We start from the raw sequence: 14138 nt of genomic DNA on the forward strand, positions 1-14138 counted from the left end.
TTTTGCCAGCATTCACACCTAGAGATGCAAACAGCACAAATCTGACTCAAAAGCAAAATTCTGGTACAAACCTGTTTGTGATTTATCTGAAACATGTCAGTGAGCAGAACTTCTAAATTGGCTTAGAATTTTGCCTGCACCTCCTACTGAAATATATAAAGTGCATCTATCAAGTGGGAGACAAGTTGTTAGCAAGTTCTTCTCCCAGTCACTGTATCATTTGTTTAGTGGAAATAATACTGATATCACTCCCGCCCAGGTTTGTTATTGAAGACAAACATAAAAGCCTGGGAGCTATAAAAGGTGCTATTCAAAATGTATTTATTTCACACATTGCTATAATGCCTTTTAACATGAATGGTCCCGAGGCAGTTTACATTATTGGGAATGTGTGTATGTGTTTTAATCTACAGCTACAAATAAAACATTTTAATAGAACATTTCAAAAATGAAGCAACAGTAGGAACACATTTTCCATTCAATCCATAATGTCAAGGAGAATTTTTTAAAAGAAGGTGTATGGATTGGCCTCTTAAGAAGATGTATTCTCCTAGGCTCTGCTCCTAGTAAAAGCTCATCTCAGGTTCCAGAAAAATGCTACTTGCTGGCCAGCTGTATTGGCGTATCTTAAATCCTTTGCTGGGAATCATACGAGAGAAAGCATCCCTGAGATAGTCTGGACAAAAACTATGTGGGGCTTTGAAAGATCAAACCCAACCTGGCCTGGTAGCTAATAAAAAGGTGGAAGAATTAGCATGTTATGGTTTTTCCTACCTCTCCTTCATAACAAGGGACAGCATTCTTTAGAAACCAAGCAACCCAGAACACTTTCAAAGGCATGTGGAGCACATGTGAACATAAAAAGATCCCTGATGGACCAGTCGAAGGGTCCATCTAGTCTAACCCTCTGTCCACAGAGTGGCAAACCAGCTGCACCCAGGATTTCTCAAGCAGAACTGTTATTCACAAGAGGTACATTGCGCATTACAGTAGTCTAGCCTAGTGAAACTAGAAGATGAATTGCAACAACCCAGATTAGTTTCCCAGTTCTTCCATACTGACGAAAAATTTGGCACAGCTCATGAAAAGTCTACAGCCAGACCACAGCTTCCACCCAGCAGCCATAATGGGTTCCAGCTCATGAGGAAGCCACTTCAACGGCACTCTTCAAAACATTATCCTGCAGGAAAAGAAAAACAGTCTGCTCTCGGTGCTGAGTGCTATTCAGCCAATGAAGTTGCATTGCTTCCTGAGGATCTGACAGTTGTCCAGAATATTGTACTTCTGATTCCCTTCGTAGCTACATCATTGGACAAAATGAGGCTCTTTCAAAAGCATGCTCCACTTCAAAGATGAAAGAAACACTTTTCTTCAGCTCAAGTTAGCATGGAAAGGAGCTTCGAATCATAAATTGTATCTTAATATTAATAGTAAGATGTTAAGATACATATAAATTTTAATATCTAAAATACTCATATATCTGTCTTCCTGCCAAGGTACTTATAATCCAAACACAGCACAATTTGTTTCTTGAAGGTCAAAGTCTGCAGATGGAAGGCCAAACTACACGTTCTACTATCCCATCCATGAGGAAGACACTGCTTCTCTTTTCCTGCCTGGAAGCATGTGTGTTCCAAATGCAGACTGGGAACGCCATGCTTCAGGGCAGCTGGGTTTAAAAGGTTTGGGAGGGGAAACAGGGGTGGGGAAAGCGTCAACTCTGCTCTGCTCAAGTGCCAGACCAGACCATCCAGCTGTTCACAACAGTAAAGAAAAACAGCAGGTGTCAAATACCTGCAGCACCTATGCTGACTCCCAGTGGGATGTCTGCCCTAACACACTGCCATCCAAGCTATTGTATGTTCTCTGAGCAAGACAAAAGAGGAGGGAGCACTGCAAATGTGTCTGCAGGCAAGGGATTGTAGGGCATTCGACTTTAGAAGGACGAAGACCAAACAGAACCCTGGTACAGGTAGGGCTCAGCTTTGGGGGCAAAGGCCAGGGCCCTGCAGGCCAGAAAGGGGCAATGGGATAGCCAGTAGACCACACTGACATCAGCAGGTCATCAGGGCAGCAGAAGCATTTTCCAATGTATTCCTGCCCTGATTTAAGTGAGTTTAAATAGGAAAACTGCACTTGTAGGAGGGCCTTCAAAAATCAAAGCTGGCAAACGATCCCACTGTTGTGACTCTAAAAAAGAAGAAATGTAGGAGTAGCTCTAAGCACCAAACGGTGGTGGGAGGTGTAGAAAAGTTTGTTGCGTATGTCGTAAGTGAATACATGTGGCTCTCTAGAGGAAGTTCCTTGAGGTTGTTCATCTAAGGTTTTCAGCAATCCTGGTTGCACCACTTAAGAGAAAACGTTAGAGGCCTAGAAGATTGTGCATCATGTAGAAGAAGCAAGCAAGGAGACCATTTTTTTTTCTCATCCAACAAAGTTGAACGGCAGGAGATGCAGGAAGAACAGAAGGATGTTATCGTTCATGGAACACAATTACAAGCTGTGGATTTCACTGCCACAAGGCTCTGCAAAGGCCACTAAGGCAGAAGGCTCCACAAGGGGACAAATTCATAGAAGATGAGGCCATTCATGGTTTCTAGTCATGGTGGCTTGCCTCTGATGCCCAGTTGCTGGAGGAGAACAGTGGGGAAGGGATGTTAGAGTATTACTGTGCTCGGTCCCGTTTGCGAGCTTCCCTGAGGCTCCTGCTGGGCCACCGTGGAGAACAAGGAGGCAGAGCAACATAACCCTTCAAAGTGACCCACAAGGGTCTTTTGTGTTCATGACAGTTGTATGAAAAGCTAGTCAGGCAAATGATAGTCACAGTGGTGATATAGCACAACGGTGATAATATTTCTGCACACCTCAGCTCTGATTCAAGTCCAGATTCAACTTGAGAGAAGTCACAGCAGAATGAGAAGGTGGGGAGTCCACGTAACCACAAAAGTATTTGATTAAATAGGATTCACAAGCTTCCTCATCGCAGAATTTCAGACCAGAAAAAAGCCCTCCTCTTAACAAACAAGGGATAAGAACCCAAACAGGGGTAAACGAAGAACTGAAATAATATACAGAGTGAGAGAGAAGCAAGATGCTAAAATATTTGGGTGCCAAGTATACGAGACTCAACTTGCTGAGGAAATATTGACAGAAATGGGTCCAGCAAGTGCCTTCCCATTGATGGTTACTCTTCCCATTTATTAGGTTGGTTTCCTGTGCCAAAATTTTGTAGATTTGGCTCTTGAAAGTTACAAATATTGCTCAATCTGCATTGAGGATACGCAGAATTCTTGTTTTTTAAATGAAGGATTAATTCATTAATGCAGCACTAAAAATATGAAGCGGGGCTTAATTCTGCAAGCCATCCACAAGATTAATTTCAAAGAGCTTTGGATAGAAGAACAGCGAGCAGGGCTCAGGGCTTTTCAACCAGGTGAGGAGAAACCATTATTTTTATACAGTTCTTTGTGAAGCAAAGTTCCTTTGGAGATACCCAAACACAAGCTGAAAGGAATTGCAAAGGAAGTGTGAGCTATTAAGTGGAGGCTGGGGGTTCTTGGTACCCATCATGTCTGTGCACCCAGAGAGAGACAATACATGAGAGGCATTCATTTGAGATGGTGTCCATGCCATGCCTTCCCATTTAAAGAAACGTAGAGACTGACACAGCCCTCATTATTTCTTAGCTCCAGACGTGAACTGGCCAAAAGAATTTCATTTAAAAAGAAGAAAAAGGAAGGGAGAAAGGGAAATTGAAAGAACCACTTTGGTATGGAAAATGGAAAGCTTCTTCTTAAAAAAAAAAAAGGATGGGGGACCGCACAAGAGAAATACTCTCCCTTTCATGATGCCCTATTGCTTCTCTCAAAATAAGTGCTGGGTCATGCAGATTAAGAAAGAATTAATGAAGAATGCGGAAGGAAACTTGAATTAAAAGGATTTTCTCAAAAAATAAAAGAAAATACAGCTCAGTTCCTGAGATCTGTGATTTAATCTGATTAAGAACAGAATAATGGGAAGTTCTCATTAAAATAAGTGAAGCAACTGAGTCACAAGAATGCATAAATGGCAAACAATCATTTCTAGGAGACTTGTGAACTCTTGGCTGCCAAATGATGTTTTCCAGTGGAAGGAGCTGCTGTCCAAAACTGGACTTCCTCTAACCTGTAGAGCTGTTGCCCAGTTGGTGTAACAGTACAGATACAAGCCATGCAGGGGTCTCTGACGTCCCTTTGGAAGAAGGCAGGAACAAAGAGGAGCTTTGTGTATCAAGTTCCATTCATCTGCTAAATAAGGAAGACCAAACACGGTCTCTTTCCAGCCACTTGTGGCTGTAAAAAAGTAGCTTCAGGTACTGGAGTAGAAGCAACACCTGATGCCCATTCCTCTCCCTTCCACATCAACTCCAGTGGCTGATCTGCATTGAGCTGGAGTTCCTCCCTTCGCAAATTCAAAGCCACAGACCTTTCTTGCAAAATGTTCTTTGTTGACCAAAGCACTTTACAGAAGCACAAACACCCAGAAGGAATCTCTGAGCACAAACAAGAGATTTGTTGAGTCCAATCTAGTATTTACTTCGAGGAACTCTCCTTATGAGTATGTTGGGCCCCATTTCTTTGGGTGGGGACTTCTGGGAATGAGGACACCTCCTCTCTGCACGTTAACTGGGCCACCCTCCACTGCCGATGTTGCATCATGAGCTCAGGAGCTGTACCTTCCTCGTCTGTCTGTGAGAAACTCCCCTGCTCCAATTCACTCACAATAACTAGACATCTGGGTTATTCTGAGGCTGCCTGAGCACCTGGGGGACCTGGCCTGGGGAGAAGCATGTCCACTTCTCTAAAGGTCTGGAACTGACCCACATTCTGAGGCCTCCCTCTGCCCTTCCTCCTCCTCTGACCTCCAATCTGCAGGCCTAGAGCAATGGTCTCACTCCCATCGTGACGAATGAAGCTTGCCACTGACAGATTGCTGACAAGAGCCTCTGAATGTGGAAAAGCCAACACTTTGTCCAGCTCTACCATTTTACACATTCAGCGGCATTCCAGCAATAATTTAACTGTTTTGTAGCAGGAATGGATGGTCTCTCACTGCATCAAAGAACTAGAAAGTTGGCCCTTGACTGGACAGAAAAGGGAAGACTCTACACTTGGAATTAAACAATGGTGTCCTTTAGCCACTGGTCTGGATTAGAAAACCTCCAGAAGACAGGCTGTATTTTCTTGTTTCCTCCCATTTCTTTGGTCAAAATTGAAGAAACTGATTTCCCTTTTTCCCCTGCCTTTTCCTTTCAGCTGATTTTCTGCAAGGTGCAATAACCAACCACACAGGCTCTCCTTACATTATTTTTTTATAAAGCACAGGAATATTACAGTTATTACAGCCATCTCTCCAGGCTAAATTTATTGTTAGATCAATATCCCAGTTTCATATTAAATGGCTGTACAGCAGGTCACAAATCTTCCTTTCATTATAATTCAAATCCTAAAATATCTGGAGGAGTTTATAGCCTAAATAATTGCTGCTCATGTTTTATATGAGGTTTTCCCTCTCCAGCACCCTTTATGTTGATGCAAGTGTTCTGATGGTGTCCAATTTCTTTTTTCTTTTTTTAATTCATGGCTCTTGCTGGAACACCACTAGAATGAAATGAGTGGCCCTAAAACACTAATTTCCAAACTGTATATTCCTATTAAAACTTTCCTTCTGTTCAGATATGGAATGCATAGCGGGGAGAGCAGAAACCTGGCCCCATTTGCTACAACTGCTCTGAGATGACCTACACGCACAGTTGTCTTCTTCACGTGGAGAGAAACCAAGATACGCACATGCTGAGCCTCTTTTAGACCAACAAAAGATAAAGCAATTGGGTTCTCATTAATGTTGTTTTATGGCCATCAGGCTGTCTCCAACTTATGGTGGCCATATGAATGGAAGTGCTCCAAAAAATCCTAGCCATGACAGGCTTGTGTATCGTATCTCAAAAACTCAAGGCTGTGGCTTCCTTGATGGAGTGGCCACACAGAGGTTGAGTTGGAGCGATTCGGTTCCTCACTCCATGTGTTCAGAGAGAATTAGCACGTGTGCGGTGAGGAGATCGTACCATGTCATGAGCAGAGGGGGACCATCCCTTGGAGAGGTATCACTAGCCACCACACTGGGTGCACGCATCTACCACTCTTTCACCCTTTACCTGGGCATGCTGTGGGCACTGTCCATTCAGTGCTTCATCCTGCAATTTCTACCACACCACTCATGATCCAGGAAACCAGTATGATAAAAATCATTTTAATCCTCTTATTACAATTATATCCTGCTTTTTTCATCTTGCAAGGAACCCAAAGCTGCTTACATGGCTTTCCTTTTCTGCCCGCTGTCTTTGCAACAACCTTGTGGGCCAGAGAGAGAGATGAGCCCAAAGTCACCTAGGGAGCTTCATGGCTGAGTGAAGACTAGGAATTGAGACTCCCAACATTCAGCCACTGGTCCACTGGCTGAAGAGGACTTTTTAGGTTACTCCTTCCAGTAGTGACATTTATTTAATCACTGCCTGTATATTACAGGCAGCAAGTGGAAACAGTACAGTAGCATATAAGACCTAAAGATGACCATTCATGTGGCTTATCCTTTTCCCCACTGTCATATGCCCAGCACTCCCACTGCTGAAGTAAATGACCAGATTCACACAACACAATACCACAGTTGCTAATAAACCAGGGAAAGTTTGTCATGTTGTCTGAACCCAGCCATAGTGGTTAATGGCCTTGGCTTATAAACCGCTGTGGAGCATTATGCTGTGTGAATGCAATCATTGTTAAAACAGACCTCCCATGTAACATTCAGATGGATTCTCAAGAATAGCTGTAGTTTTTCCCATAGGGGCTATTCTCCATCAACCAAAGAAACTGCAATACATGGCTGAGATTTATGTATTCCAGGCTTACAGTCTAAGACTGGTGGAAAGGGATTTTAAAAAGGAACAGTGTAAGTGCAAAAACAGGTGAGATGTCATAAAACCCAGAATCAGAACTAGGGATGGGATGAACCTTGTCAGAATCTGTCCTTCCAAGTATTCACAGGCTTCCTCTTGTGTGCAGTCAGTCCAGTGTCCCACAGAAAGGCGAGCCAAGAGGAAGTCCACAGGTGCTTGCTGAGCCTCATGTATACAACTGGCAACCTTCTTTCCTAACCCAAAAAGCCAGCTGTAGCTGGCACATAAAACAGAGTGGTCAGTGGGGGGTGGTATTCCTGGAGGGGGCTCAGTTGTGGGGGTGTCCACCAGGAAAGCCTTCTTTCAACCAGAAGCAATATCCACTCCCCTGGCATTCAACCCAGGTCATGGCTACCAGGAACTTGGACTCTGGGGCATTGCAAAAGGGATCGCTGCAAAACGGAAGCCAAAACAAAGGAATCCAGCAAATTTTTGGCCCAAGACACATCCCTCACACATCCCAAATCAGACCTCCCGCTGTGTTTTAATTTCTAAGTTAAAGGCAGATCAATCCAGCATGCTGTTTTCCCAACCTAAATTCCTCTCACCCTAATCTGTTCTTTAGTTCTTGGAGGAAAAATTGAAGGCACAAGCATGTAACTTCCCATGTCACATTAGGTTTTACATCCAGAATGGGAGTATTAACAACTACTATTATGGATAGTAATGATAACAAAGCACTTCAGAGCACCTCTAAGGTTCAGCAGCATTATTATGTGCATAACGTAGGGAAGTCACTGTGACCAGAAGGGGACAGCTTGCTTGAGACCATGTCATTCAAGATGGAGACTCTGTTGTTAGGTGGTACTCCAGGATGTGAGTGAACAACTGATTCCAGAAAGAACAGCACGTTCCCTGGAAGAATAAGTTTAAAGACTGGGATATTCCTTGGTCCAGTTCTCTCCATTAATGCCTGTGTAACAACCATGGGTAGCAATGGTTTTTACCATATTCCATTGCTTCACCAGCAACAACAAAGAACCAAGAAAGCATGGTCGCTGCAGTTCATGGTCTGATGACCTTTCAACTGGGTTGCTTGGATGACCTTGTAAGTAGGTTAGGCTACTCCTGAAGATGGTTCAGAGGTTTCACCTAGGGCAGAATGCACCATTCAGAAATGTAACCAGTACAGCCAAGGAGGTGATATTAAACCAACTGAAAAGGGTTACACTACTTGCTATGAACTTATGTCACATAAAGCAGGAGAACCCAAGCTTGTTGGGGTCCTCCCAATTCCACCACAAGGTTTTTTCTGATTCTTGTTTCTTGATTTTGAGCACTTTCTTTTCATTTCACATGAAAATGTGCACATTTTCTTAACTACATGTCTCGGTTGGGTGCATTTTTGCAATGCACGCCTTTTTCACCCATTGTTGGAAGCACATTTGGGGACATTTGTCAAAACGGTGCAGTTTTGCATAAAACGCATGGCCTTCAACCATAGACTTGGCTTTGGAGCCAGGACTGGTTTGTTGAGGCGCAGATCAAATGCTGGTCAAGCATGAGTTAAAGCAAACTTCCATGCATTCTTATCCCAAGCCCCCAGCTCTCAATGGCTTCTCCGTGTATCAGCTTACCAGTGCCTTAAGCTCACCAGGAAAGGGTTTTCTCCATGACATTATGCATACATTAGGTGACAGGATAGAAGCTTCCCTGTCATAGTGTTCTAGTTGTGAAAGCCATGGAAGCACACTGGACATAAACATTATATTCTTCTCAACTGCAGATTAAAATCTATTTGTTTTCCAAGGCATTTTATGCTGGCTTATTTTAAGCTGGTTAATGTTTTTGTCTCAGGATGGCTGACAATAAAAGAACAAATAAAATAAGCAAAACAAGCACAGCATCCAGCAAGTCAAGATAAAAATCCCTAATTAAAACCAACTAAACATTAAAATAGTGGGAAAATAAAAAGGTTTTCGCCAAAAGAAATTAAAATAAAATAAAGCGTCGGCGCCAGGCGAACCTGTCTGGGAAGCATGCTACACAGTTGGGGCACCAATGCAGGGAAGGCCCTCCTCCAGGTAGCCAACCTCCCAGTCTCCTTCAAGGAGGGCTCCCGGAGCAGGACCTCCACCTCAGATCTCAAGGGGTGGGAGGGCACATAGGGAAGAAGGCAGTCCTTCAGCTATCCAGGACCCAAGCTGTTTGTGCCTTTTGGGTCATCATCAGCACCTGAAGTTGAGCCCGGACTTCAAGTGGCAGTCAGTGTAACCAATAGAGGACCAGCATTATAAGTGCCAGGCCCCATTAACATCTTTGTAGGTCTATTCTGAACCAACTGAAGTATCCGGACTGTCTTCGAGGGCAGCCCCATGTAGAGTGTGTTGCAGTAATCCAATCAAGGACTTGCCATAGCATGGGTCACCACTGCTGGGCAATCCACATCCAGGTAAGAACACAGTTGGTGGATCAGCTGAAGCTGAAGGAAAGTGCTCCTCACCACTGCTGCCACCTGAGACTCCGGGGATGGCTCTGGGTTGAGGAGCACTCCCAAACTGCACACCCTCTCCTTTAGGGGGAGTGCAACCTGGTGCAGGACAGGGCTAAACTCATTCACCCAGAACATTGAACTCCCCACTGACAGGACCTCCGTCTTATCTGGATTAAGCCTCAATTTATTTTTATTGAATTAGGATTGCTGATTCCATTTTGTCCGTTCTGCTCATCAATAAAATTGAGTGAGTTCATGGTAGAGGCATACCCTGAAGAAGGCCTCGATCTCTTGACCAATCTCTTAGCTTTTCTTAGCAGTTCTCTGGTCAAAAGGAGAAGGTCCAGCCAATGAAGTAGGCCACTTTCTTACAAGTACAGGAAAAGTGTAGGTACAGTAAGAACATTCTTACAGAAAACTAAATTGGACGTGCAGCATGTCCTGAACAACTGCCTTAACGTGATATATGAAAATATAGACAAAACCCTACCAGAAGAAGCTTTCATCCCAAATGTTCTGTATTCAAAAGAGATCACTTCTGAAAAGAATGTCCAGAGGAGAGAGCTTAATGAACGGAGCCTCCAGTTTGAACTACCAAATCTCATCTCCTGCAGTTTCAAATCCCACTTGAGTTTCCAGAGCCCTTCTTCAGGATTGAGCAGAAAGTTCCAGGAAGTTCAGAGGGTTGAGGGGAAAAAAGGGGGATTGTGGATACTGTTTCCTTGATAGCAGCACTTTTCTCTAAAGTGTATAAATCCTTTCTGTTCAAAGCAACTTTTCCCTGATTTGAAGCATTTGTTGTTTTCCATTAAACACATTACTTGGCACAATTTCATCCCAAACAACTTCCTACTTGCTCATTTAAGACTTGTGCTCTATGACATTCAGCAGCAATTCAGAAATATTCTTGAAGATATTACCTATTATGGTCTACTTGCTATCCCCTTGATCTTCCATACATCTTCTTTCCCTTCACCATGTGCATAACTTGTGCTAAAATCTACTCTAAAGATGTGCTGATTGTGGGAAATCAAGCTCATTTGAGCTTGATGGACCTTCTGCCCAATTCTGACCAGGGGTTTTTTCACAGATTCCCACAGGCTCTCTAAGATGGACAATCCTAGGTATGTTTAGACAGAAAAAGTCCCACAGCTCCCAGGCCAGCTATAACACTTTCCTGTCAAAACATGCCTAGAATTGCACTCTCACCAAGTTTTCAAATTTCAGATGTTACTATTATGATTGTTATTACAGGTAGTCCACGGGTTACAAACATCTGGGTTATAAACAACCCAGACTTACAAATGTGTAGACTGTCATTAACCTTATATGAATATGTCTAACGAAAAGTTGTGAATCTCTAGGGAACTACGCGACAAATTTGGTGACACATCCAGAGCGGTCATGTAGTTCCCTAGAGATAGTTACCCCTTCCCATTAAAGATATTCACGGCTTTTCTCTGGAAGTAGAGATTTGCTAGAGATAACCATGGCTATCTCAAGAGAATTATGTGACGTGTCTGGCGATGCATTATCAGTGTCAGCCTAGTTCCCTAGAGATACAGCTACTTATTCTTGGCATCGGCCTGAGCATACCCAAGCCAGTGTGTATCAGGGCACGGAGACCACGATGAAGAACCATCTCCCCCCACTCCGGCAGCACAATCAAACCCTGACTCTCCAGCACCAGGTTCATTTCCATTATTATCAGTTAATGTTAGGTTTAATGTTACCTCAAGAATGTTCGAAACTGTTTTAAGAACTTTGTTTCTTTGTTTTTTTTACAATATGGTATACCTACACTCACATACATACAGTTCCTATCTCTCTCTTTTCAGTACCTATAATTACTTTATTATTACTGTATTATTGTCATTATTACAATGCTGTACTTTGTTTAATATGTGAAAAGATTAGTGAATATGAAAGTGTTTTTACTTGTTCTATGGACAAAGAAAGGTGAAATATATACTTATACTAAGACAAACAATTGACTTACTCATGTGATCCAACTTGCGTACAAATTCGACTTAAGGATATTCTCAGGATGGAACTTATTCTTAACCCAGGGGCTACCTATATTATTAGTTCCAGACTATATCCTGAACTAGTTAGGCTGCAATCTTTTAACTACTTAGATCCACTGAACTCAGGTCCATTAGTAGTCATAGGCTGTGCAGAAGCAAGCTTTAGCCATGATTAAGGCCAATGGAAGAAGGGTTGGAGGAATTTAGGTGCAAGTGGAAAAGGACACCCATGGTAGACCACTCATGACCGATCTCTAAGCCCTAATTACAGATCAGGAACATTAAGTCTTCAACAAACTCAAGCGACATGCATGCATGAAGACGAACGGATGCTTCTTCCTTGCATAGAACCAACACCTATAGCAAGGCAGTGCCTTACACCAATGGAATGATCCCACCCAAGTACACCACATGGCGTCAAATCCGACCAGCTAGGATGGCAAATGGATTCCTCATTCACAGGTGTTTTGGCCTGTGTGCCCCATTTAAAATCCCATATTAATTGCCGCTTCCTCTGAAGCAGCAGCAAAGCATCCATACTTCTCTAGTAAGCCTGCAAAACCCTTACGTACACTTCAGAGGCCAAAGTTATAATAGCTCCCAACTGCTGAATTAATTCAATTAATTCTCCTTCCCTCTTCTGTGTCACTCAAAGAACCTTCTCTGAGCTCCCTGACTAAATTTAAAGCTACCTTAAAAATACACACATAGATCACCAGAGATTCTCATGAAGCAATAAAAAGCTGTTGACCAAGAGACTAGAGGCACCTTGAAAATCTAATTGAGGTTGAAGCTGATATTCTACAATGTCATGGTTTGTGGTACCATAATTTAGATGCTAGTGCATGGTTTGACCTTCTAAAAATACTAACAAACCACAAATAAGAGCTGGTTATCTCTTTTCATCCCTGCCCCCATGTTCAATATACAGCCCTTTTCAGACAAGAACTACAACTCCCATCAACCCCCCTAGGATTGTTATCCATCTGGAGGCCAGTGATTGAAGAAGGGTGATCCAATGCCTAAATGCAGAGGCCCCCAAATGTACACCATTAGTTGTAAGTAGCATTTGTCCTTCCAACATGTCAAACCATGGTCAGCACATAACTGATCAACATTCCAGTTCATGGTTTCTAATTCTGGTTTGATCTCAAAGCACTTGCAACAAGCTACCTGGCTTGGATGAAATCCCCCAAGGTCTAAGGGTACAGGTGAAATGGAGCCTGGCCTGGAAGGGCCTCAGGTCAATATAGGTGGGCTATCAGAAGTGGGAGAGCAAGATGGGTCCCACCAAGAGGAGCATGTGAAGTCCTGGGGATTGTACCTAAACACCTTCTAATGTGTTCCAGGCATTGGCCATTCTTGATGCAACAGATTATGGGTGACTACAGCCACTCAGTACGCTGGCAAGCACTTTTCAACAGGACTGTCTCTGTTTTGCCAAGTTGTGAAGGGAACTGTAGAACACATCTCCATCATGGCTTTTTGATCAGGTGCATGCATGGGACAAAACTCTACTACAGGGCCACATTCATGGTCAAATCACCAAGTGGTTGAATATACGTCTCAGTAAAGTTCAGACTTGGCAAATAGCTGTCTGTATTTGCCCGAAGACAGTTCCGCTTTTGAAATCTGAGTTTTTCCAACACATTCCCTGATATGGCAATGCTTGGCTTTGTGAATAACACCATTGCTGGCATTGCTAAGTGCAGAAGAGCCAAAGTTTCTATCTCTCCCAAACCCCTGAACCTAATCCCAATCCTAAATCACATTTTTTGAGCAAAATCCTTCCCCCTTTGGACCACTAGCATCTGCTTCTATATTACACAGCACTCCTTGTCATCCTGGCAAAGCACCCTGTGCAACTGTAAAGCTTTCATACCAGCAGAGAAGATGCCTTGTTTAAACAAGGAACGAGTATTGTTCCACGCATTTAAAGCTCCCTTTCTCTGGAGTCAGCAAGGCAGCAACTACAGAGCAAACTTCCTGAGACCGGCACGTGTTTTTACTTCTTGCTTCCAGTAAAGACCAACAAGGAAAGTTGTAACATAATGCAAATTTCAAGCTTCTTGTTGTGGTTGAGGGGGAGGGAGCTCTCCTCAAGCAAACTGGCTCATGATCCTTCTTTAATTGTCTGCTCTGCACACATCACATCCATTTTACACGGTAGAGAGGAAATCAATGCTCTTTATTTTTAGGAGGTTTTTCTCTCTCTCTTTCTCCCTTGCCTTCCTTATGACTCTGTGCCACAAACTCTATTAACATTATGTCAAGGAACATCAAAGCCATTTGCAGATCAATCAAACCAACAAGAAAAACCTACTCCCGCTTAGATTTAACTCAAACCTAGGCTAACTTGCTGAAAAATCCAGGAAAGATCAGAAAGCAGCCTTAAATATATATCTTAACCTAGCAGCTTCTTGGATCTGATGTTGACTGAAATTCCCCTGCTTGGCAGGAAAACTAAAAAGCACTAATGCCAAAGGACCATTTTTTTTATTTCACACATATTTCTGTGAATAGGTCAAGTGCCGGTATGCAAAGAGAGGAGTTAGGTTCATTTGAATTCAGGTCACTCTCAGGCAAAGAGGCTGGGCAGGCGAGACCTTCTAACCACGCATTAGTGAATTAACCAACAGTTTCTGGTTGTGCCGTCCAGCTTTCTCTCTTCCCCAATCTATTCCCA

Source organism: Varanus komodoensis, unplaced genomic scaffold, assembly GCF_004798865.1.
Source record: "Varanus komodoensis strain SLA01 unplaced genomic scaffold, ASM479886v1 scaffold4, whole genome shotgun sequence".
In the NCBI taxonomy this organism is placed as follows: domain Eukaryota; kingdom Metazoa; phylum Chordata; class Lepidosauria; order Squamata; family Varanidae; genus Varanus; species Varanus komodoensis.